Source organism: Euprymna scolopes, chromosome 27, assembly GCF_053919585.1.
Source record: "Euprymna scolopes isolate OS-2025 chromosome 27, ASM5391958v1, whole genome shotgun sequence".
NCBI classification, from domain to species: domain Eukaryota; kingdom Metazoa; phylum Mollusca; class Cephalopoda; order Sepiida; family Sepiolidae; genus Euprymna; species Euprymna scolopes.
The window spans coordinates 102,849,917-102,877,416 of NC_136508.1; the positions used below are offsets into that span (position 1 = coordinate 102,849,917).

The 27,500-nt window shown below is 34.5% G+C and overlaps 1 long non-coding RNA gene across 1 annotated transcript in view; it reads left to right on the plus strand.

The window, feature by feature from the left end:
- Positions 1-27,500, plus strand: part of LOC145248750 (uncharacterized) — a 749,979-nt gene that overhangs the window by 291,546 nt on the left and 430,933 nt on the right. The window lies entirely within an intron of this gene.

Genomic DNA, 27,500 nt, shown 5'->3' on the forward strand with positions numbered 1-27,500 from the left:
ATCTAAAGTGCAGAAAGAGAGAGAGAGACAGAGAGAGAGAGAGAGAGAGAGAGAGAGAGAAAGACAGATATAGTGGGAGGGACAGTAATAACAACTTTAATCGAAAATCGAAAATTACTCTTACTGTGCACCCCCTCTAACTCTAACCCTCACCCTAACCCTCTAACTCTAACTCTAATCCTAACTCTGCGGTATAGAATTCTGGTTTAATTTAGAGTCATATTAAATCTTTCGATAGCTTGGATAAGCTTACCTGTGTGAACTACGTCTACATGCGAATCGCAGAAGTTTCTCAGTTAGAAAAGTTGAACCTGACCGTTGATCTCTGAATGATTCTTCTGCTTAGCGTATTTTGTGCCCTGCCGTTTATGATTCTTTAGTTCTTCAGCCAAGACGCATAACTGACATGCTGTTCCCCATGACGTTGTCAGGGCCAAATAGTATCAACTTTCGAAGCAGCAACTCTATAGAAACCTACCTGCCATATCTAATACACTCAGGGAAAGACACCTACTATTTGCCGGTCATTGTCTGAGGAGTAATCATGAATTGGTGAATGATGCATTGCTGTGGACCCCACGACATGGATGCGCAAGCAAAGGACGACCTAGATCCACGTAGGCCCAGCAAATAGCACACGACTCCAACTGTGAACCTGAAGATCTGAGGCAGCTGATGGAAGACAGGAAACTCTGGAGAGGAAGAGTTACGTCCTGATGATGATGATGATGATGATGATGATGATGATGATGACGATGATGATGATGATAATCATCTCTGTAGCATATACGGCATTATGACTATGAGATACAGCTTCAACTTTTATTCCCCAAATCAACCAAGTTAAGTATGCTGATGGGTTACAATATTAGAATACCAAGCGCTGCATGTAGGATGACGTCGAAACCTAGCTGCTAAAACCTAACGTCGTCATTTATCTATTAGGGGAATATAGATGCGGCTGGGGACTTATTTTATACCCCAATGCATATTTCTGTTTCGAAGGAAGTATGTTCAACCCGCCATGATTTCTTCTACTTCAGGGGGGGGGCAGTAAATCTTCACAGTCGCCACACGCACATGTAGGGATCATTATTCTTACAGTAAAGCGGGCGCTTCTTAGTTGAGATCTTATTCTAATAGATCCCACAACCAATATTGAACTCTTATCGTCTTGACATTAAGTTGGATTGATTTGCATGTTTCCCAACATTAAAAAATAAGATTAAATGTGATCTGATAGAAGTCATAGCACTAGTACCTATTGGACTTAAATATCCCAGAGTAAACCGAAAAGCGAATATAAGCAGAAGAGCGGATATCCTTTACCGTAGATAGACATTCTTGGTGGAAAGTTTGCTGCCTAACGTATTTCTCCGCTCCGCTTGCCAGACTTTTACATTTATTCTCGCGTCCTGCTCCCCTGTGTGAACTAACGTGAAGATATTTGAATATAAAGCCCACGTATAACTGCTCGCATAAATCGACAAATAAAAGTAAAGCCCCTCGTTTAGTTTATGGATTAGAAGCCATTGCAAATTGCATTGTTATGATGACTGACTTGGAAAGCAACCTATGTCATCGATATGCGTCAAAAGCAAATACGCGTCATTAAATTCAAGGCAAAATGCATTGCGTATTATGCTCACTATGTTGATAAATAGATGCTAGACGACCCTCGTACGACAAATCATGATGCAGGCACGCATGCGCAGTCATATTTCATTGCTGGAAAAAGTGCATTTGGAATGTTTCGAAATACGTAGACCAATAAATTATGGAGCAGATTTCATTAAAATACTTGTAAAAAAAGCACAGGAATGCCACATTTTAGCGAGAGTACAATGGGACAATTTTGGTTGCTAGTGCCGAGTCTGTTTGGTTAACGACTATTTTTTAAGAGCGAAAAACTTGTGACAATATTGCATGGCTGGGCGATTAGTTGATATGTAGATTGCAGTAGACTCTCAAACATTAATCACAATCAAGCACGGTAGGGAGAGCCTACACTAGCCTTGGAAATTAAATCGACGTATTTGTTCCAATTCGTGTTGCCTGTGAATTTTTAATCGAAGAGTTAAAACGAAGTATTCTACGTAGTGGAACATTAGGCATGACTATCTGGCCGAGGAGGTTGCTTCTAATTATTAAAAGAAAAAAGTTAGTCTTGGCAGTATAGAATGATACCGTTCGTTTTTAGCCCAATGCTTCTACAGCCTGGCGATCTTCCTCTAAGGATTTCGCTATTATCTTCATATTTGTTCATTCGTTTTATCATCCTTTCGGTTATAAAGCGAAAGGGTGATGTCATGAGCAAATATTCCAAATTCAGAAAGTATTTTATAAGGAATATCATTCATGAATAAATAATAAGGGTCCAGTATTTGTCCTCTGTGGAACGCCCAAATTAAATATCGAGCATTACCGTTTAACAATTCACTAATATAGACATTCTCGCAATGATATGACGAGTGAAGTATTACCTGTTTGGCCAGAGAAATGATCCGTTTAGGTATTACTTCTTTGCACTGATGTTAGCATTGATGTGTTATCCGTTGCCTGAGCAGCTAACACAAATAATGTAATTAGCAATCACTGATGATGATCAGTCAGATTACTCTGAAACCACCAGAAAGCGCATCGAAGCACAGAAATTAGGAACCCGGGATTTTTGGAAAATCTACAACAGCGTAGTTAATAATGGACAGTCAATTATTCCCCCACTAACAAACAATCATGAGGTTGCTTGCACGGCAACTGACAAGGCTAATCTGCTTGCCAGTCGGTTTGCCTCAAACTCCACACTGAACTCGGTACACCACTCACTCCCTGATTTTCCTCTGCGAACAGACGCCACACTTGACGACTTGAAAATCACCCCTTCTCAGGTACATGCTATTATAAAAAACCTAGACACCTCTAAAGCATGTGGACCAGATCTCATCCCGGCTGTGCTATTAAAAAAATGCTCTGCCGAGGTTGCTCCAGTTCTGTCCAAACTTTACAATAAATGCCTTAACGAATCTTGTTTTCCCGACTGCTGGAAAACCGCCTCTGTGGTACCAGTCGTCAAGAATTCTGGTGAAAGAACTGAACCACTAAATTATCGCCCCATTAGCCTCCTCCCGCTTTTCGCCAAAATATTTGAGTCCTTAGTTAATCAAGCCCTAGTCCAGCACCTAACAGCTGCTAAACTCTTGACTGACAAACAATATGGATTCAGGCAAGCCCGTTCAACAGCAGATATCTTAACTGTAGTTTCTGAACTTATATACCGTTCATTGGATAAAACAGGGGAGGGTAGAGCGGTGGCCCTTGATATATCTAAGGCTTTTGACAGGGTATGGCACGATGGTCTTCTAAGGAAAATTAGATCATATGGAATCACTGGAAGAATTCATAACGTAATTAAATCCTTCTTAAGTAATAGAAAAATCAAAGTTGTCCTCGACGGACGTACATCCAAACAATATGACATAAATGCGGGAGTGCCTCAGGGGTCTATCCTTGGACCTCTATTGTTCCTGATATTCATAAACGACCTCCCTGATAATATTGTTTCGGAGATGGGTATATTTGCCGATGACACCACTCTCTATAACAGACATGAGGGGAAAACAAATGAACACATATCCAAGAAAATGGCAGAAACACTAGAGGATGAACTCCAATCCGTAGTGGAATGGGGACAAAAATGGTTGGTCTCATTCAATGCTGCTAAGACTAAGCTTGTTTCCTTCAATAACTACAAGAAACCTTCTCTACCACCAATAGCAATGGCCAATAACACATTGCCTGAAAGTACTTCTTTTAAACTCCTCGGCCTAACGTTTACAGGGAATATGAACTGGAATAGATACATTGAGAGCATTGCCAAGGCTGCTGCAAGGAAGGTTGGCTCCCTCTACCGTGCTAGAAAACTACTTACGCCTGCCAGTATCCTATACCTCTATAAGGCAACCATTCGCCCATGTATGGAGTACTGTTGTCACATCTGGGCTGGTGCATCTGCTGCTTGTCTCTCGCTCCTGGACAGGGTTCAAAAAAGAGTCGCCAACCTGATAGGTCCTGAACTGTCATCTAGGCTTCAACCTCTGTCCCATCGACGAGATGTTGCATCCCTCTGCCTGTTCTACAAATACTTCAATGGTGAATGCTCTGACGAACTGCAAACACTTGTACCTCCCCGACGTAACTACCCCCGACAAACCCGACAAGCTACTAAGTCTCATCCCTTTACAGTGGAGATCCCTAGGTGCAAGAAAGCCTTTTACTCCAATAGTTTCTTTCCCAGAACTGCGGGTGTTTGGAACTCCCTTCCGGGAGTCTGCTTTCCCAACTGCAATGATATGCAGAAGTTCAAGTGTAATGTTAACAAACATCTTTCTACTCTTCTCCCTTCATAATGACCCCGCTAATTAATTCCCTAGTAGTAGCCCCCTGCTTCAAAGTGGCACTGTGCCTTGTTTGGGGTGAAAATTGAATAAAAAAAAAAAATGATCAGTGAATAAATACCACCATTACTACCACCACTACGACTATTACTACTAATAATAATCTATATACCTATATATATATAAATGCGAGCGACTAAATGAACCTGTTTTTAGCAGGTATCTGTTTTATGTTGGGATGGAGAACAAAAATAAAAATAATATATATTTAAAATTATAGTAATTCAATATAACAATAACTACTACTATTTTTAAAAAATAAAGATGTTAGTAAATTAGAAAAATATATTAATAATAATTATAATGAAAGCAACATACACACATAAATATATCGATATGCATATATACATGTGTGTATATATATATGTGTGTGTGTGTTTGTGTGTGCATGCAGATGTATAGATATTACTACTTCGATTATGTGTGCATGTATTGTTGATATAATTATATTTACATATGTACAAGTGCGTATATTAGTCCTCGCGCGAAAAAGCAGGAAACAAAATGTTTTAAATAATGATGATGATAATGATAATAATAATGATAATAATGATAATGATAATGATAATGACAATAATAATGATAATGATAATGATGATGATAATAATAATGATAATAATGATAATGATAATGATAATGATGATGATAATAATAATGATAATAATAATAATAATAATAATAATAATAATAATAATAATAATAATAATAATAATAGCAGCAGCAGCGGCATATCAGTAACAAAGACTTTCGCTGGCGAGGACTACTATTGGCCGTAATCAGTTATAAATTCTTTTTGAAATTTTCATCTTAATTAATCTCGTTATGTACTGAATATGTGTTAATGAAACCTATTTGAAATATGTTCCTTATTAAATTTTAAAGATTTTCTATTATGAAAGAAGTTTTTAAAAAATTAATCTAAAAATATTATTTTAAAGTTTCTGTTAAAAAAATTCAGATTTCCTCATAATTCCTCTCAGTACAGGCCAATAAGTCTCCTGTGCGTCATGAGTAAGTTGCTAGAATCTGTGTTAAATACAGAAGTAATCAAACATCTCAACAAAAATAACCTTCTTAGTGACACTCAATATGGTTTCCGTTCTGCTAGATCTACAGCAGATGTTCTTACAGTTATATCGCATAGGATTAGCAAATCTCTCGACGGTGGCAATCTTTCTAGGGCAATTGCTCTTGACATATCTAAAGCCTTTAATAGGGTATGGCATAAAGGTTTACTTCATAAGATCGCTAGCTATGGTATAGCTGGAAAAGTCTTCTCAATTATTAAATCATTTCTGTCTGATAGGTTCATAAGAGTAGTAGTTGAGGGGCAAAAATCAGAAGCTCACAGTATTAATGCCGGTGTCCCTCAGGGATCCATCCTGGGCCCAACTCTTTTCCTGATCTACATTAATGATCTTCCTAATCATATCCTTACATCATTTGTAGACATTTATGCTGACGACACTACCATTTATGGTACCACATCTAAGACAGTAAACGACCAAGTTCTCTCCAATTCTCTCTCCTCTGATCTTGAGCACGTAGTACAATGGGGAAAGGAGTGGCTGGTTACTTTTAATGCATCTAAAACCAAGCTTCTCTCTTTACATCATCAACATTCTAATTCACATTTGTCATCAATTGAAATGAATGGCTCTCGTCTTCAGGAGGCCTCAAGTTTTGACAAGCTTCTGGGCTTGACCATTACTCCTGATCTTAAATGGAACACGTATATCAAATCTGTTGCCAAGGCCGCTGGAAAAATGGTGGGATCTTTCTATCGATCCAGTAGATATCTCACTGCTGATGCTATTCTCTACCTATATAAGAGCCAGGTTCGTCCAAGGATGGAATACTGTTGCCACATCTGGGCAGGAGCTGCTAGAAAGGACTTGTCCTGCCTTGATAGAGTTCAAAATAGACTTCGTAGCCTCGTAGGAGATGTCCTTTTCTCCTCCTTGCAAACTCTATCTCACAGAAGAGATGTTGCGAGTTTGTCTCTGATGTATCGTTATTTTCATGGAAAGTGTTCAACTGAGCTTCAATCTATGGTCCCCCCTCGCCAAACTTTCACAAGAAACACTCGTCTAGCCGTAAACACTATCAATAATTTCCCCCACTCTTTATCTGTGCCTAAACCTAAACGTAGATTCCATGAACAAAGCTTCTTTCTTAGAACTGCACGCCTGTGGAATTGTCTTCCGTTTTCCTGCTTTCCGGCTGACTACAATATGGTTGTGTTCAAGTCTAAAGTAAATAAGTTCTTGATGAGCCGTTCCATATAAGTTATTAAATTTACCAAATTTTCATTACTAATGATTACTATATTTTCCAATTTCTACTGTACACTCTTTAACTCTTATCCTTGAGTGGCCTCTGGCCCTTGATAATGTGTTGATGCCTTTGTAAAAAAAAAAAAAATTCAGACCTTTATTACAAAGAAGGAGTTGCAAAAAAATGTTAAAACATTATCTTTCATCTAGCAATTAATGATATAGATATAAAAGTTTCAATGATATTTTTAAAGTGCAACAGAATGTACATTACCTAAAATAAAGCCGAGGTAATTTTTGGATTCAATTTAAATTAATTTGTTATACCTTACTTTGTAAAATTTATCAAACGGGCCCTAACTCGAATTAGGTCCGTTTCTTAGTGTTTTGTCCGAATGAAATTAATCTTTGGTCATAACTTGTTTATTATATTAAAAACATCACATCTAAACACTAGGGTCTTTTGCCTTTTTTTCTCCGTTGACTGTAAAATTCTCAGAAAAAAAAATTAAATGTCCTCTTTTGGGGGGGGTCACCCTGTATATATATATATATATATATATATATATATATATATATATATATATGTTTTTTTACTATAATACTTGAATACCTACATCCACTAGTGCTTCATCATTGCGGGAATCTTCAGTGCAGGGTGTTACAATTAATACCAGTCGAACGATTCGAACCCCGCATCACGAGACATCTCTGGCTCGATTAGCGAAGACCTAATCCATTTGGCTACCATTAACTACGTGAAATAACGTCAAATTTAAACATTTTAATTTAAAATGTTCATTTACGTCAGTCAAAGAGTGATCTAATCGTCATACGATGATCTATGCATAAGAGCTAAATTGACCAACTTAAATTCAACTAAAAGTGTTCAACGATAAGAAACGAATTTCTGAAAGGGGCTGTCATAATTATTTTTTTACTATAATAATTTAATGCCTACAGACACTAGTGTTTCATCTTTTCGGGAATCTTCAGTTCATATATATATATATATATATATATATATATATATATATATATATATATATATATATATAATTTTAAGGAGATTTAAACAATAGTCTAAAGAGTTGAGTGTATTTCAATGTAACAGTGAAATTACTAGTTTAATTAAAATACAGGAAAGAGAAAGTACTCGTTGTAATTTAGATATATAATAAGCTCGATAGGTAAATATCCTAGAACTAATTCAATGTAAAATAATGTGATTGATAATTTAAAATTCAAAAATGAAATCATTGTTAAATTAAAAATCCGTTTCATAAATTTCATCGAAAAGTTTTTAGATCTGAGCGAAGATTATTTTTCGAATGTGATTAAGCAATTAATTACCATACGTTTTTTTATGCATTACATCGACTATCAATGACTTTGGTTATAAAAGTTTTCAATTGCACCATGTTTGATTGTTTTGATCAAAATCGCCTGTTGTTTCTTTCGTCGGATTATTTCGATTATAAATTGTCAATACTTATCGGAGACATTCCGATATAATTTTTTTTTCTAAGAACACTGCCAAATCTATACAGTACCTTCGAGGGAAATTATATAAAAATCGGCCCACCTGTTTTCGAGTCCATAGGGAACTCACTGTTTCACACACACAGAAAAGTACTTTTCATGTAATAGTAAAGAAAGAGATTATTGTGATGATGGGTTTGGATCGGCTGATTTCTTAGAGGCTGGTGAGTCAACAAAATTATGGTGCGGGTAAAGCTCGCCAAACAAGAAAAAAACATTTAAATTTAAATTATTTCGGTGGAATGCAAGACAGAGCAGTATTTACAGGTTACTTATTTTTCAACCAGAACTGATACTTTTTAGTTACTTAGAAGTTTCACGATAACCGTTCGGTCATAATGAGATAAAAATACATCCTCTAAAACACGTGGTTGATTCTACTTTGCAATCAAGCACAATGGCAAAATTCACAAACATAAAAAGAAAGAAAACACTAAGATTATTATAAACAAAAATATGTTTGCCTTACTCAGCATCCGCTGCAATGATTTCTCTTGTGGTTTAGCCATAATCTCGTCAATCAGGAAAGCGTATCCTCCATCTCCACTAGAAATATCGAACATTAAAAAAAAAAAAAAGTCTGTAAGGATAAAATAAAAAATAATACATTTGGTCTACAAGACTAACAGCCGTTTTTTTTTATCTTCGGCAAAGATGTGCAGATAACGTACATCAAAGAGACAATCAATATTAGGTAAGGTCTTTGGTAACCACTAAAAACAAAATCTAATCCTAAGTTAATCACAAAGCAATCGCTAATTCAGATGAAAAACACAGATTTCATTACCATAGTCTCATATATATATATATATATATATATATATATATATATATATATATATATATATATATATATATATTATAATATATATATATATTATAATATATATATATATATATATTATAATATATATATATATTATAATATATATATATATATATTATAATATATATATATATATATATTATAATATATATATATATATTATAATATATATATATATATATTATAATATATATATATATATTATAATATATATATATATATATTATAATATATATATATTATATATATTATATGTATATATATTATATATATATTATATATATGTTATATATATTATATGTATATATATATATTATGTATATTATATATATATATTATATATATATTATATATATATTATATACATATTATATATATATTATATATATATTATATATTATATATATTATATATATTATATATATTATATATATATTATATATTATATATATAATATATATATATATATTATATATAATATATATTATATATATAATATATTATATATAATATATATATATAATATATTATATATAATATATATATAATATATATATAATATAATATATAATATATATATATAATATATAACATATATAATATATATATAATATATATATATTATATATATAATAGATATAATATATATATAATATATATATAATATATATAGTATATATATAATATATATATAACATATATATAACATAAATATATAATATATATATAATATATATATAATATATATAATATATATATAATATGTATAATATATATAATATATATAATATATATATTATATATATAATATATATAATATATATAATATATATATATAATATCTATATAATATATATAATATATATATAATATATATATGATATATATATATACGAAAAATTAACAAGGGCCATGAAAGTATTACACAAAGAAACGAACGTCTCCAACGGATATACTGACTGACACATTATGGTTCGCAAGATACACTTTATGATTTCAACAGAAGTGACGGTATCAATTGGTCACGTTACTATATTCCATCAATATATACAGGAAATCAATACACCCGGATGAGCTACAAAATAACAGACGAAACTGTCATTGAAAGACTGATTGACGAATTAGATTTAAAATATTTACCTTATGAAGTAAACGAAAGTGACGGTATCACCTGCTCTTCGTTAATATATCCATACATATCTATACAGAAAAAGAAACATAAACATGACAAATTTACACAATAAAAAAACAAAACTTTAATGGAAGAACTAATTTACGATTAACGGTTAAAAATATACGAGGTGTCAACAATAATTTTGCAGACTTTTTTTTAACTGTCATTTAAAATTGCTGTATAATTATTTTCTGAAGTCAATATATTACTGCTATACAAGTTGGAAAGAAGGATCACAATAGACCCTACTAAAACCTGATTTTTTGTTTTCTAAAAAAGCAATATGGACGTAAAGAAACTATTGAAGAACGATCTGGAATATAATTTTTTTAAAACTTATTATAAATGCAACAGAAACGTATGAACTGCTTTTCGACTATATTGAATGAATCAAATGTCAGTTTCTGAGTGGCATAAGGGATTCAAAGGAGGCAGTGAGTCTGTGAGAGATGATAAACTGGGGGAGGAGTAAGGGAGTCAGAATACGAGAGTTGATTGGTCAAATAAAGAGTTTCATGGATAAAAACCGTAAAGTGTCTATAGAGACAATGATGTAGTGTTTGATATTAGTGTGAGAACTGTACGCACAATTATTCGCGAGGAAGTTTAGATGCGAAAGATTTGCGCTAAGTTTGTGCTAAGGGTGCTCAAATAAAATCAGAGAAAAGGATGTTGTCATGGACATAAAGACAGTTCCTCACCCACCTGTTACTCTTACCTATTCCGTAAACTCAAGTTGTCGTCATGAGACCCTTGAGGCGAGGAAAAGGTTGTTGCGAACGTCATTGACACGCTAATAAAAAAGGAATTCCATAAGGCCTTTCAAGATTGGGTTGGAAACCAGTGCCTTGCCGCAGGAGGAGATTACTTTTAAAAGGACTAAGTTATGTATGTATGTACTCTTAATAAACTTTATAATACGAAAAAAAAAGCTCTGAAAACTTACTGAAGGCAGTTCGTACCTGAAGTAAATAAAAATGAGGTAAATACTTAACTTACAGATTGACATATTACCTGCATGGAGTGCAATAATTAACGTTACAAACTGTTCTGTCCATACAATTATATATGCTTGGAACTAAATCACAACGTAATATCTAATGTAAGAAACTACCGAAAATCCTCGTACATTCCTGTTGCTATACGTTGCAACCCTTATTTTGTTAAGTTCCATATTCCATCATCTGATGAAAAGCATTAAGCTTCGAAATGCTTATCATAAAAATGTTTACTTACGCTCTGTATTGTATTCCTTAGTTTTGAATTAATGAATAAATTTAGATGGAATGATATATATATATATATATATATATATATATATATATATAGCCTTTGAAGTTTTTAACCTTTAAAACTATACAAAATATGTTTTATCATTCGTTAGAAAACCATCTAGTCAGTAAGTCATTTAATCACATGCAATCACTGCATCAACTCACTCTCGAATTTACTATAGTACCAATAATTTATTTTTCAAGGGATCATCGGTTGTTTACCATGAAACACTGTTTCGGGGATTTAAAAGCTAAACAGTATATTACATCATTGCTCCCCAGCAGTCTTGATCAAATACCACCACCCTTAATCTTAGGAAAAATACGTATTACAAACATTTGATCGAATTTTCTATTCTTAATTGCAGTTATTAACCTTTTCATACTATAAACATGAATTTCTTACCTGTGTGATTCATCAGTTTCCACATTTAAAATGGATATATATTTTTTAATTTATCAGTTTTGTATTTATAAGATTATGGATTAATCCATATATATATATATATATATATATATATATATATATATATATATATATAGTATGTTGTTTGTTTCTCTTTTCTTCTTCCTTGCCCTGTTGTACAGTTGGAGAAAGAAGCCGGTTTGTAAAGAGCCGCGCGTTGTATCTAACGGTTGTGGTTTGAAATGTTTCAACTGTGCGTGGGTAACGCGATAATAATGTAAAGGATGAGAGTTCGATAGAAACGTTGTTTTAATTTGAATAAAATAATATACGCATCAAGTGCGCTTGAAAGCCAAATCACAACGTAATATTAGGAAAATAAATAAATATTTTACTTGTTTCAAATTGATGTTGCGATTTGCCTTTCTAGCGCACTTAATGCGTATTTTATTTTATTCTAATCAAAACAACATTCTTGATGTTTTCCCCATATTTATTAAACAATTAAAACAATTCGTATAAATCGAACGTAAATATATACAATAGCATTCCTATATTAAAAGTGTCCTAACATTTTTACACAGGCATCACTACTTATAAAGGTCACGACGCCACTCGACGATAAGTGCTGAAGAGTGTACAGTAATCAATTGGACAATATAGTAATCGCCTTAATGGAAATTCAGTAAATTTGTTAACAAGTGGAATGCCTCATCCAGAACTTCGTTACGTTGTACTTGAAGACAACCATATTGTAGTTAGCTGGAAAGCAAGAGAGCGTAAGAGAATTCCAGTTTAGTTCTAAGAAAGAAGCTTTGCTCATGGAATCTACGTTATGGTTTAGGCAGGATAAAGATTGGGGGGGATTACCGATAGTGTTTTCAGCTAGACGTGTGTTTCTTGTGAATGTTTGGTGGGGGGACCATAGATTGAAGCCAAGCAGATCACTTGTCATGACAAAAACGATAAACTAAAGACAAACTCGCAACATCTCTTCTGTGAAAAAGAGGTTGCAGGGAAGAGAAAAGGACATTTACAACGAGGCTAAGAAGTCCATTTTGAACTCTATCAAAGCAAGATACGCCCTTTGTAACAACTCCTGTCCAGATGTGGTAACAGTACCAGATATTTGGACGCACCTGGCTCTTATATAGATAGAGAATTGAATCAGCACTGAGATGTCTACTTTAATTAATGTAATCACTTTGTACATCAACAATTTGCTACAAATGTTGAGTGCATGTTCTACTTGAGTCACTAATGTTTTTTTGTAGGAATTTTGGATCATTTTCCTGTTAATTCTTATCAGCACGTTAAAATTTGATGGTGGAAAGCTGAGACTATACTCTGAATAAAATACTCATTTCACCAGTTCATTTGTAACGTTCATCATCATTATCTGGACGGGCACTTCTTATCCAGAGTTCCCTGTCGTCCATCAGCTGCCTCAGATCTTCAGGTTGATAGTTGGCGTCGCGTGATATTTGCTAGATGTGCGTGGATATAGGTCGTCCTTTGCTGGGGCGTCCTTGTCGTGTAGTCCATAGCAATACATCACTCACCAAGTCATGCTTGCTCCTCAGACAATGACCTGCAAATCGGCGGCGTCATTCCTGATGGTATAAGATATGGCAGATAGGTTGCCATAACGTTGCTGCTTCGTAGGATGATTTTGCCAAGATATATTGAATATTGTTTAAACATTCAATTCACATTTAAGGTATTCGCTGAGAGACATCCAAGGTTTGATTAAAACTACCTTGGTAATTCCTTTCGCTAAATCACATACAATATTATCAAAAGATACATTTAAGTAAGCCTTAATCCGTATTAATCTTAAAAATAGTATAATCACTGAAATTCACCAAATATAGATACGAAAAGAAATGTGTGACAGAAAATACTGAGCTCGCTACATATGCTTTGTGATAGGACAAATTATTTTGGGAAATTAATTTTTATTTTAGTCATATAAATTAATTCCAGTAAAATACAAAACACACACTCGAGTCAGGATACGTTCCTTTTTCCACAAATCAATCACATACAAAGGAGTTATCATCGACAAATCAAAGTGCGTTGTTAACAAAAAACGCCGTACTGTTATTAGTGGCCTGGCAAAACTGGCTTGGCGATAACACTGGACAAAAAAATCTTTATTAAAAAGTCGGACATATTTTATTGTTCTTTTTTTTACCAATTATTCTAAAATTTCAATCATATAATAGTATTTCAGTCTTCAAAATGGTTGATAATTTTCATTTAGTTTCGTCCTATGAAATCAAAGATATGAGCACTTTAATGCTCAAATTTGCTACGGTGTATATATATATATATATATATATATATATATATATATATATATATATATATGATGGCAGCAAATTCGCTTTCGAACATTGTCATCACTCGATATAATAGAAAAAAGGTATATAGAAACACGAAAACATACAGTGATGGGCCGCACGAAGGTGGCTTTTAAGCCCTGCTAAATTCTGGCATTCCTTAGCACACCTTGTACAAGCATATGCCCCACTAGTAGCACGTTCTTGATGTTCTTTTTTTATGCAGGATCAAATGTCGTTTCAAACCGCCTGCCGTTTTGTACGTCCGCCCGCAGTTGACACAGGTTAACTCTGGCAACTCAAGATTGCTTCGTGGCACACTGCGCCGATGAGTAGACTGGTGGCTTATCAGCCCAGCTCTGCTCAGACATAATCTTCCGCACACCTCACACACCAGACCAATTGTGTGCCCCCTCCCATCCACGTCTCGTTATACCCTCCCTTTCCGGATATTTTTTTTTTCAATTTTCACCCCAAACAAGGCACAGTGCCACTTTGAGCAGGGGGCTACTATTAGGGACTTAATTAGCGGGGTCATTATGAAGGGAGAAGAGTAGAAAGATGTTTGTTAACATTACACTTGAACTTCTGCATATCATTGCAGTTGGGAAAGCAGAATCCCGGAAGGGAGTTCCAAAGACCCGCAGTTCTGGGGAAGAAACTATTGGAGTAAAAGGCTTTCTTGCACCTAGGGATCTCCACTGTAAAGGGATGAGATTTAGTAGCTTGTCGGGTTTGTCGGGGGTAGTTACGTCGGGGAGGTACAAGTGTTTGCAGTTCGTCAGAGCATTCACCATTAAAGTATTTGTAGAACAGGCAGAGGGATGCAACATCTCGTCGATGGGACAGAGGTTGAAGCCTAGATGACAGTTCAGGACCTATCAGGTTGGCGACTCTTTTTTGAACCCTGTCAAGGAGCGAGAGACAGACAAGCAGCAGATGCACCAGCCCAGATGTGACAACAGTACTCCATACATGGGCGAATGGTTGCCTTATAGAGGTATATGATACTGGCAGGCGTAAGTAGTTTTCTAGCACGGTAGAGGGAGCCAACCTTCCTTGCAGCAGCCTTGGCAATGATCTCAATGTATCTATTCCAGTTCATATTCCCTGTAAACGTTAGGCCGAGGAGTTTAAAAGAAGTACTTTCAGGTAATGTGCTCTTGGCCATTGCTATTGGTGGTAGAGAAGGTTTCTTGTAGTTATTGAAGGAAACAAGCTTAGTCTTAGCAGCATTGAATGAGACCAACCATTTTTATCCCCATTCCACTACGGATTGGAGTTCATCCTCTAGTGTTTCTGCCATATCGCGATTCAACCGCTCATACTGGATTTGATCCGCCTCAAACTTGCACACACCTCCCTGCAAGGTCCTTCTCCACCCTCGGTGATCTACAGCAAGACTCTCCAAGGTTCTTTCATCAATGTCAGATTATTATACTCTTAGTGGTCAAGGTCTGGTATAGACGTGTGTTAAAAGCACACAGATATCTTAGCGGCTTTCTGTGCTTCTCCCAGACAAATCAACCCCAGGTGCACGTCGTGATAACTGCCACGCAGACCGGGCTCTGATGAACGTCAAGCGTCCTCCACCGTATAACTGGATCTTCACTGCCTTGTGGGCCAAGGTTATTTAACCAAAGGCTAAGAGTGAGGTAACCTTGACACACCTCGAGAGGACCCTAGGCCCTGTAAGCTGCGGCATATATGACCCATCGGCGTGTGGAATATGCTCTGGTGACCAGCAACCTGTTCCAGTCATGGATCAAATAACATGGTAGGTGGAGACGGTTCTGTAAGCCGTAGTGAAGGCAACCTCCCTAGGAGAAGGAAAACATATACATATATATATATATACATATATATACATATATACATATATATACATATATATACATATATATATATATATGTACATATATATACATATATATACATATATATACATATATGTATACATATGTATATACATGTATATACATATATATATATATGTATACATATGTATATACATATATATACGTATATATACATATATACATATATATATACATATACATATATATACATATATATATACATATATATATACATATATACATATATATATACATATATGTATATATATATGTATATATATATGTATATATACATATATATATACATATATACATATATATATATACATATATACATATATATACATAAATTTCACAGTGTTAATTATTTGATACTGGAGATATTTAAATACGGATCCTGTTTCCAAAAGACAGGAGATAAAACATATGAAAAGTATTTGAATTCAAGTTTCCCCTTGCTGTTATTTCAGATTATTATAAACCAAAGCAGCAAGTTTCAGTCTCGCCTCTATCAAGGCAAGATGTTTTGGGAAATATTATATATATATATATATATATATATATATATATATATATATAATTTGTATATCTGTCTGTTTGTTTGGTCAAAATTGTATTAATATATACAAAAGGTCATTAACTTTACTGCTTCATTTATTCGTATATATATTATGATTCTTGCAAAAATACAATTAAGAGATCACCTTATTTGCATATTACATTAAGAAAAATCGATTTGACTAAATAGAGGAATCTTAGTTAATGTTTCTAGCGAGAGAAATGTTTTAAGTGTTCCATTCAAAATTGTTATTTAATAAACTTTACACAATAAATATATTTATAATATATTGAATTTAATTACTGTTGAATTTTTATTTTCAACATCGAAATTTAAAAAAAAAAATTTAGTGTTATTTGACCCTGGAAACTTAGAAACATAAACTTTGAAACATAAAAAAACTCTTAACCAACTAAAATAATTTGGGAATATAAATAAGTTTCTACTTTGAAAAAAATAACTCCATGTATATAGAAACATTTGGGGCTTTTATTTATTTTTTTTTTAAATAGGCAAAAAAAAAACACTGAAAATATTTCATTTGTCTGTTTTTATTATTCTTGAAACAGCAACACAGACTCGGTAAAGTTTTACGATGTGACTCAACACGTCAAAAATAAGATCGAATACCCTTTTAACACTTTTTCACGTTAATCTAATCGATTACAAACTTAACTTTCTGATTAAGAATATAATTTTTTACGATGTGACACAGTGTATTTTAACCCATAAAAATGAAGATCTATTTTTGGCCTAATAGTTTTAAAGACCATTTGTAAATGATACAATATAGGAAATTTAAAAAAAAATGGTGTTTTAGAGTTGGGATCACTTTCTATATTAATTTAACATAAAATAAGCATCGACGAGATGTATTACTTGTAGCATTTTTTAAGGTTTGGTGGCCAAAACATGACAAATGCAATTGTATACTTTTACCTGACAATTTCATAAACAAAACAAACTCCAACATATGATATTTTTTTTGAAGGGGGATACACTATAGACATGAAACGACTAAAAATATAATTTAATTGTTTTTTGATTAAATGATGCTGAGTCATGTCGTAAAAACTTACTACAGAACCTTTGACTGCTCCGAACTTAAACTTAAGTTTAAATTCGAAGCGCACACTTTTAAAAACAAAAGCTCCCCCACCTCAAATAAGCAAATCGAAAAATCCTCCCTTAAAACACAAATCGAAAATTTCCTTCATTTACAAAAAGAAAAGGCAGTAAAAAAAGTGACCTCACAAAAAATAAAAACAAACGCACGCGTTAATGTTTATGAACGTAATGATTTTCGGTTCACAAAATCGTGAGTTTTCTCATGAAAGTGGGCAAAACAGTGTCCAAGTTACTTTTTTCCCTTCATTCACGTTCAAGGTTCAAGGCTACCTACTTAGCTACTTGTTTTTTTTGCGATCACACGGACATTCGCTGCTATTTAGATTGAAACAGAAGTTGTAATGATTTATTTTAAATTATGTATATTTGGGTGAGGAGGGAGTTTTCTATCCAATGTTCAATATCCGTGGAATTGTTTCTTTCTCTTTGTATCCCTTCGTCAGAAACGTCTGGTGGAGAGGGAATCACGTACTTTTTCTTTTAAGGCGCGATTACATTTACATTTTTTATCCGTTATTTCATTTTTAAAATTGTTGTGGGAGAATGCACGTTGCCTATGATGAATATGATTTCTATTGTGGGTATATTCCAAACGAAACTTCATGTAAACCCAGACAACGTCCAATACGCATGCTAGTATATATATATATATATATATATATATATATATATATATATATATATATATATATATATATATATATACTAGCATTTCATCCTGGCGTTGTCCGCGTGTTTGGATGTGTATGTTGAACAAAAAAAAAAAAAAAGAGTGGTAGTAGGAAGGCAGGCTCGAACCCGTACCGCAAACGAGGAAAAGAATGGGGTAAATCCTAATGTTTATGCTGTTACGACCACCGCCAACCCAGATGCGACAATTTTTAAAAGTAAGGCTAGACAATCTAAACTTTCAAAAATATCGGCGAAAAAAGTGACCATCCGGTAGAAAAGTGCCTAGTTGAAGGGGAACACATTAATGTTTTTAGATCATTTTTCGGGGTTTGTCGTATAAAATATCGAAATTTAAAACGATACTGATCTTGATAAAATCGCTCGCCTCTATTGAAAGTTTAAGGCAGACGTGCAAACAGACATACATGCATACATACATGTATATATTGGTAACTAAACATTTTCGAACCAAACTGATGGAAAAGCCTACTCTAACTCTGAATAGCCTTTTAGTAAAATTTCAAATATTTAGATCAGAAATTGTCTGAGTAATTTTGAAAAGACTGCAGGGGTCATGTTTTTTTTAACTTTGACCCCCTATTATTATCCCTTAAATTTCATTGTTTTCAGCTCAACTCAAGTTATTAAGTTAGATCCATGTCCAAGAACCTATATCTAAAGTTTCACGTGTTTAGACCCAAAATTGTCGGAGGAGTTTGGTAGAGTTCTCAACGCTCAAATCATTGAATTTGACCCCTTAATTGTAAAATTTCTGGCCAAAAACCGATCACATCGATTTTCCCATATCTCAGTACCGTGTATATCAGATTTCGAGTCTGTAGACTAAAATTGACAGTTATTGTGTGGGGAAATGTACACACACAGATACACAGACACGTTCACTTATATATATATATATATATATATATAGTGAAAGTGTTCTACTGAGCTTCAATCTATCGTCCCCCCTCGCCAAACTTTTACAAGAAACACTATCAATAATTCCGCCCACTCTGTATCTCTGCCTAAACCATAACGTATATTCCATGAACAAAGATTCTTTCTTAGAACCGCAAGCCTGTAGAATTGTCTTCCGTTTTTTTGGCTTTCCAGCTGACTACAATATGGTTGTCTTCAAGTCCAGCGTAAACAAGTTCTTGATGAAGCATGCCACTTGTTTACAAATTTACCGAATCTCCATTACTAACGAATACTTTATTATCTTACTGAGTACTTTATTATCTTACTGAGTCAGGTTAGTATAGACGGGGAACTAGAAAATAATAAAAATACTCATAAATATTATGTTTTAATTTATACAGAGTCTAGAACATCGTCCCCCCTCGCCAAACTTTTACAAGAAACACTATCAATAATTCCGCTCACTCTGTATCTCTGCCTAAACCATAACGTATATTCCATGAACAAAGATTCTTTCTTAGAACCGCAAGCCTGTAGAATTGTCTTCCGTTTTCTTGCTTTCCAGCTGGCTACAATATGGTTGTCTTTATTATCTTACTGCGTACTGTACACTCTTAACCCTTATCCTCGAGTGGTCTCTAGACCTTGATAAGTGGTTATATATATAGTGTGTGTGTGTGTACTTCTCCAGGTTAGTATAGACGGGGAACTAGAAAATAATAAAAATACTCATAAATATTATGTTTTAATTTATACAGAGTCTGGAACAGATGCATGTGAGTTTTTTTTTTTTCAAAAGCTCACGTTTTGTAATTAAAAAATACTTGAGCTGCGATCGAAGCCAAACCTAGATACATTGAGTCAGGTACAGTAAATATAAGGCTAGTAAGATAGTTGCATAGTGTTTATAAATCAACTTATTCTTTACATAAGAACTAGGTCATTAGAATGGTTGTGCATTCGTGAAACAGATGACAAACATATAAAAATTCGAAGAACCCCCTACATACCAAGTTTTCAATTTTTACACCTTTACCAGCTCTGTTTTCGGATGAAAACTGATTAAAATTTTCCACGTGTTTGAATATCCTATATACTAAATTTCAAGTATGTAGATCCAAATTTCCTTGAGTATATAGGTTGGGAATTGGACTCACACACATTCTCATATTTCTAGATATATTTTTATGAATATATGCAAAATAGAGATCACCTATGAACAAACATCATTTTTAACTTAAAACCATAATCCGAGAAATTTAGAATGCTTCTGTCAAGCATTTGCTATTTTGAATAAAAAAAACCCTTAATTTAAACCATATCTTATTTCCGCTGCCATGCTTTTGTTGTCGGTATTAAAGATTAAAGCTTAAAGAAAATTTTATATCAAACTTATTTCTGGAGATTACGTTCACTCGCCTGTCCTGAAATATCGAGGATTTAGTCGGAAGAAACGCAGTGCATATTAAAACTAAAACTAGAACTGTAATCCAGCATAATTGCTGAGTTTAATTTGAAATATGAATACATTTTTAGATTTATAATGTTAGTTGTACAAGATTATTTTACAATAAATCAACACGCAATCCATGACAGCAAACCAGATATCCTGGACGCGAATTCTGTTTCCTTTTGGTTAATCAATCCCACATATTCAAACCTAGCATCTGACACGTACACCATATTTAAACACAACGTATAATCTGCAATCTAGCATATTACGGCACTCATAATATATTACAGGGTGTCAAAAATCACTGATGTTTTAAACATTTTTGCCGTTTTACCAATACTATTTTTCTCTATTTCAGATATTTTACGGATAATATATTAAAAATTATTTATGAATAAGTACAGCCTAGAGCAACGTACGCAAATTTTGAAATTGTTTTGGCGACATTATCTCTCGCTATAGCAATGTCCAATGACCACCACGTTGCGCAGAGTTGGCCAGCCCTGACTTTTTCTTTTGTGATATCTTCAAAAAGGAGTCTATGTTAACTAAGCCCAAACCCTGCAATGTATCAACGAAAAACAACGGGGACGAAGTAAGTTAATCAAATCGCAATAAAGAGATCTGCAATCTGTCATGAATAACGTTTTGGGAATATAACAAATATGCGAGGCTGAAAATTGTGAGCATTTAAAATACGGTATTTTTTACAAATAAAGGTTGCTTAGATTTTGCATTTTTTAAAATTGTCAAATATTTTAGTCAGATTGTGTAACATCGATGCCTCCGTTCAGAGTCGAAAGACAAAGGATACCCACTATAAGGGAAGCTGCGCATGGAATTGTGTGGCAAGAGTTGCGCAAACCCCAACCAGACTTCTCCTGAATCGGCACTGTTTGAGTCCAGTGGAAAGAAGTCCAGGACGACTGGAAATTATGTTGAGATAAATAGAGAGCACATACAGTACCTGGAAGTCCCAAATGGACACGCATTCAGTACTGACCAGGTCTAACTTTGCTTACCTTCGGTGATCCAGCGAGAACAGATGCGTCAACGTGATTATGCAGAGGGATATCATCAAACAGAAAGAATCTATTTAAGTCTAAATCTATCTATCTATCTATCTATATATCTATAAAAACAGAGATGTGTGTGCCACAGACGATTTCTGATTGGTTAATCCAATAATCACATCTCCTAAAAAAGTATAGTTCTTACGCTCTTAACTTTACCATAAAATATTTTGGTCTTATTTATTGTCCATCTTGGAAGGGTTTAATTTTTTTCTAACTTGCGATTTACAACTTAAAAAAATACGAAACTAACTTACAATCTAACAATCGAACCTCCGACACCACGGCCGCCATTATGAAACTAAACTAAAAAAAAAAAATACGCGCGTTCACTCGTTTTCTTGTGCATTTTTTTTGGGGGGGGGGCTAATTTAGCATAATAGTGTCCATTTAATAGTATTATCTTGAAAAAATAAAAAAATAAGGAAAATTACCAAAAAAACAAACAAGAACAACAAAAGTGTGCCGTATTTTTAAAAGTTTTAATGCGTTATTTTTATTTGCTTTTTTTATTTCATCGGTGAAGAAAATGGCCAAACAGAAATTTTGAAGGCCAAATTTCGCGAATTTGGCCTTTTTTTTTAAGCAGTTTGGCCTTCAAATTTCTGTTTGGCCATTTTCTTCACCGATGAAATAAAACAAGCAAATAAAAACAACGCAATAAAACTTTTAAAAATACGGCACACTTTTGTTGTTCTTGTTTGTTTTTTTTTGGTAATTTTCCTTATTTTTTTATTTTTACAAGAAAATACTATTAAATGGACACTATTATGCCAAATTACCCCCCCCCCAAAAAAAAAATGCACAAAAATTCGAGATTTATGGTTTTGACGAGATAATTTAGCGAATTGTCCGGACTATTGCGAGATAACCATCCATTAGTTTTTCCTGAAATTTTGCCACAAATTGTATTTCATTACATAGATGTGCATAGTAACAACATTTTTTTGCCGAAAATTCCCGTTGCGTCTCCAGATTTCATCGGTGAAGAAAAAGGCCAAACAGAAATTTTGAAGGCCAAACTGCTTTAAAAAAGGGCCAAATTCGCGATTTGGGAAAATCGATGTGATAGGTTTTCGACAGAAATTTGGCGATTAAGTGGTCAATATTCAACGATTTGACCTTTGAGAACTCTACCAAACTCCTCCTACAATTCTGGGTCTAAACAGTAAACACTTGATATTTTAGATATAGATTCCTTGGACATGGATCTAACTTATTAACTTTACTTGATCCCTAAACAATAAATGTTAAGAGGTCATAATAGGGGTCAAAGTTTTAAAAAATTGACCGTTTTTTTTTTTCTCAGCATTAACCTCAAAACACCTGGGCAACGCCGGGCACCGATTGCTAGTGTTACATAAAGTTATCATTGAAGTTATCACTAGGGTTATCATAAAGGGGCACCAAATTGACGTTTGGTGTATAACATATTAGGGGAGGACCATAATTGTATTTGTTGTCATGGAATTATTATTATTAGAATGAAAGGAGAGTATGCGTGTCATAAAAGAATTCCGTGTGCGTATGATCGTCTAGTTTCATATGCGGTTGTGTGTGTTCATATCTAATTGTTCATATGCTTTTGTGTGTGTGTGTTACATTCATTGTCTTCGACATACCTTACTTCATGTGTCGTCGATGTTGATCCATCTGGAATTCATCTTCTCTTGGAGGGAGACTGGTACCTATTAGACGAAGATTTATCACGCCAAGACGATGAATTGGTTTTATAGTTTTTTTATTTACCTTCCAGATCTCGACACAGAATATGGAAGTGAATTTTGCTTAACTTTAACACGTCAGCGTCCCCCACCCCAAATGAAGGGGAGGGGACAGCTATTAAGCCGTCCGTCTTCTTCAAATCCCAAATCCAGTCTCACAGATCTAGCCAACCTGACCACGTCACTCATACGTAATCTGGTCAGCTGACCCTCGGTTCTGATAAACGTGTCTACACTCCACGTTTACTTACCTCTCTCTCTCTCTATCTCTCTCTCTCTCAATCCATTCTGTAACAAAACCATTCAGTGATCTTTTTGACAGTCTGCATAAAGAGTAATACAGAAACAGCAAACCGCAGCCCAGACTTTAGAATATGCATATTTCTTCTGAAGAATAGTCTTGTCGTCAATTTACTTGCAACTCAAACCGATGCGTCACAAGTAGGTTTTTCTTCTTGTCACTACGTTGTCCTCAAGTAAACTACTCCAGTAAAATTCAACGTATTTTACTTGCGTTTGTCAGTGTAACATTGCATTCAAATATTCCTCTTCGAAAATATATTAAATGCTAATACTTGTTTTTATTTGACTATTCTCATATTGAGTGTTATTTGTGCAACGTTTCGATTGATGTTGTCTATTATATTCTCCAGGCAAGTTACTCGCTATCTTGAAAAAGAAAGAAGAAAAAGTCCTTGTTCCGTAGATGGATTCGTATCCTTGATTTTTTTTGATTTTTTTTTTAAATTTTTTCGCTGTAGTTTTGCATGTATGAAAAAATCTGGTTGACAAAAAGCTGGTAGTTTTCAAAAAAAGATTCATATGGGACTATCTCCTTTTACTAATGAATGTTGAGGAGAGGATTACAATTTGCATTGTTCTCAATATTCAGAGACCCCCATATACTGTTCTTCGCTATACGCGATCTGAATAGTAATTTTAAGTCTTTGATCTCTCAATCTTACATCCCTGTCAATTATTTTGACCTCTTTCTAAAAAAAAAATAGTTGTCCACCTACGTCTTTGCCTACATGGTCGGGTACTCTCGACTTTTACACTTTCCCCATGTCATGGCTTTACAGAATTCTTCTAGCCTTACCTTTAAGGGGCGACCGATCTCACCTTGTATAATTTTCCGCAGCTGCATGGAATCTCATGTACGCAGATTTTTGTCATGAGAAATTTGGTTTGGGGCTTCACTCGTACAAGGTGTTTTTTGAGAATCTTGTAACTCTTGCACCCTGTTCTAATGTCATATGGCCTGCATATTTGTTTTATTCTTTTCGGCCAGACCCTTTTGTATGATATGCAAAATGTGGCGAGATTTCGGGTATAGTTCTTTGGCGTTTGCTCCCGGTTTTTTGAAGGTTACATCGACCGAAACGTTCTACAAATACAACTCAGTACGAGAGGAATAGTCCAATCAAATCAAGTTGCCACATCTGTACAGGAGCTGCTAGAAGCAGCTAATCCTGCCTTGACAGAGTTCAAAATATACTTCGTAGCTTAGTGGGGGACCCTTTTCTCTTCCCTGCAACGTCTTTTCCACAGAGGAGACGTTGCAAACCTGTCTCTGCTTTATCTTTAATTTCATGACAAGTGCTAATCTGTGCTTCAATCCATGGTCCCCTCTCGTTAATCTTTCACAAAATAAACACTCGTCTAGCCAAAACACCTATAAATAATTTCCCACAAACTTAATCTGTGCCTAATTTCATGAACAAAGCTTCTTCGTAGAACTGCACGCCTCTGGATCTCTCTTCCGATTGCCTGCGTTCCAGCTGACTACAAACTGATTGTCTTCAAGTCCAGTGTAAACAAGTTCTTGATTAACTGCCCCCCCTAAATAATCCATTAGCAAAGTTCCCACTACGTATGTTTACTACACTTAAATCATATTACCTAATGTATCCCCTTTAACCCTTATCCTCGAGTGGCCTTCGGACCTTGATAAGTGGTGATTCCTTTGTAAAAAAAAGTAATACAAAAAATCAGACATCTTCTAAAAAAATATGGTATGAAATGCTATGTTCAATATTAACGCACATAACAATAACGAGTTTTTGCTGTCTTTTTGTGTCACATAGTGTTATGCACTTCTTTTTCTAATTATTAGGGCAATAACAACAACATAATCTTTTCATTGGTTTAATTCTCGAGTGTGTATCACTGGATGTCTTATATGCTTTTGTATTGATTGATGTGGTTCTCGGTTGATTAACTGTGTCTAACTGTGTCGGATATAAACTCGAGAGTCAAAATAACGATAAGAATACGCTATTACCATAGCCCTACTAATTATAGTAAAATCGATAATTCTAAGATGTCCAAAATGAATACGTCATCATAATCATCATCATTATCATCAGCGGCATATGATACGAATCGGAAAATTCTATTGTTTTCATCGGTTCACCTGATATTTTTTTTTTAAATCGCATCAGTGATTAGATGAGTAGCTACGCGAATCTTGCCAATAATTGAATGTGAGCTAGATTCGAACTTGAACCACCCGTGATGACACGACCATCTACGGCAACATATCAAAGGCTGTAAATGACAAAGTTCTCTCTGATTTTCTCTCCTCTGATCTCGAGCGCGTGGTTCAGTGGGCGAAGATGTGGCTGGTTACCTTTAATGCATCCAAAACCAAACTCCTAACCTTACATCATCAACGCTCTGATCCCCAGCTGGCATCAATTGAAATGGATGGCTCTCGTCTGGGTGAGGTCCCATTTTTGACAAGCTTCTGACCTTTACTCCTGATCTGAAATGGAACACGTACATCAAGTCTGTTGCCAAGGTCGCTGGAAAGATGGTAGGATCCTTCTACCGCTCCAGAAGATATCTCACTACTGATCCAATTCTCTATCTATATAAAAGCCAAGTACGTCCAAGGATGGAATACTGTTGCCATATCTGGGCAGGAGCTGCTAAAAACAGCCTACCCTGCCTTGACTCTTCTCTACCCTGCAACCTCTCTCCCATAGAAGAGATGTTGCTTGCCTATCCTTGTTTCATCGTTATTTCCATGGCAGGTGCTCGTCTCTGCCCCCCCTCGCCAATCTTTCACGAAAAACACCCGTCTAGCTTAATCCACTGTGAAAAATGTCCCCCACTCTATATCTGTGCCTAAATCAAAACGCGGATTCCATGAACAAAGCTTCTTTCGAAGAACTGCACGCCTGTGGAACTCTGTTCCGTCTGCCTGCTACCCTCCGGAGTACAACTTTGATGTCTTCAAGTCCAATGTTAACAAATTCTTAATGAACCGCCCCCTTAAGTAAACACTTCATCAAATCACCACATTAACGTAATGTACTTGCAATAACCCTTATCTCTGAGTGGCTTCCGGACCTTGATAAGTGGTGATCACTGTGTAAAAAAAAAACGCAAACTAGAAGACCGTCACCTCGTACTAGAAATAGATGTGCAAGCGTAATTCACTAGCGTTTAATATATTCATTTCGTGTACTTCAGTGTATCGTTAAAATGTAGAATTTTATTTGTGGAACTTGGTTAAAAGCATAGTCTAAAAAAAGATTCGTTGGCGTTCGATATTTTTTTTTTAAATTTACTTTATTGAAGTATTTTATTCATCCGTGTCTTGGAATAGATGGCTGCATATGTCTGAAAGGGAATGAACGAGCAATGTAAATATTTCTTAGTTTATTTAATTCCGACGAAGAAATAAAAAAGTTCCTCTGATTTATGCAGATAAAAACACAAAATCTAAAGAGAAATAAATTACTTCAATATGTTTCCAGACTTTTAAACTGTCGTAGAGTGTCGAGACTTCAGTGTGTTTTTCTAT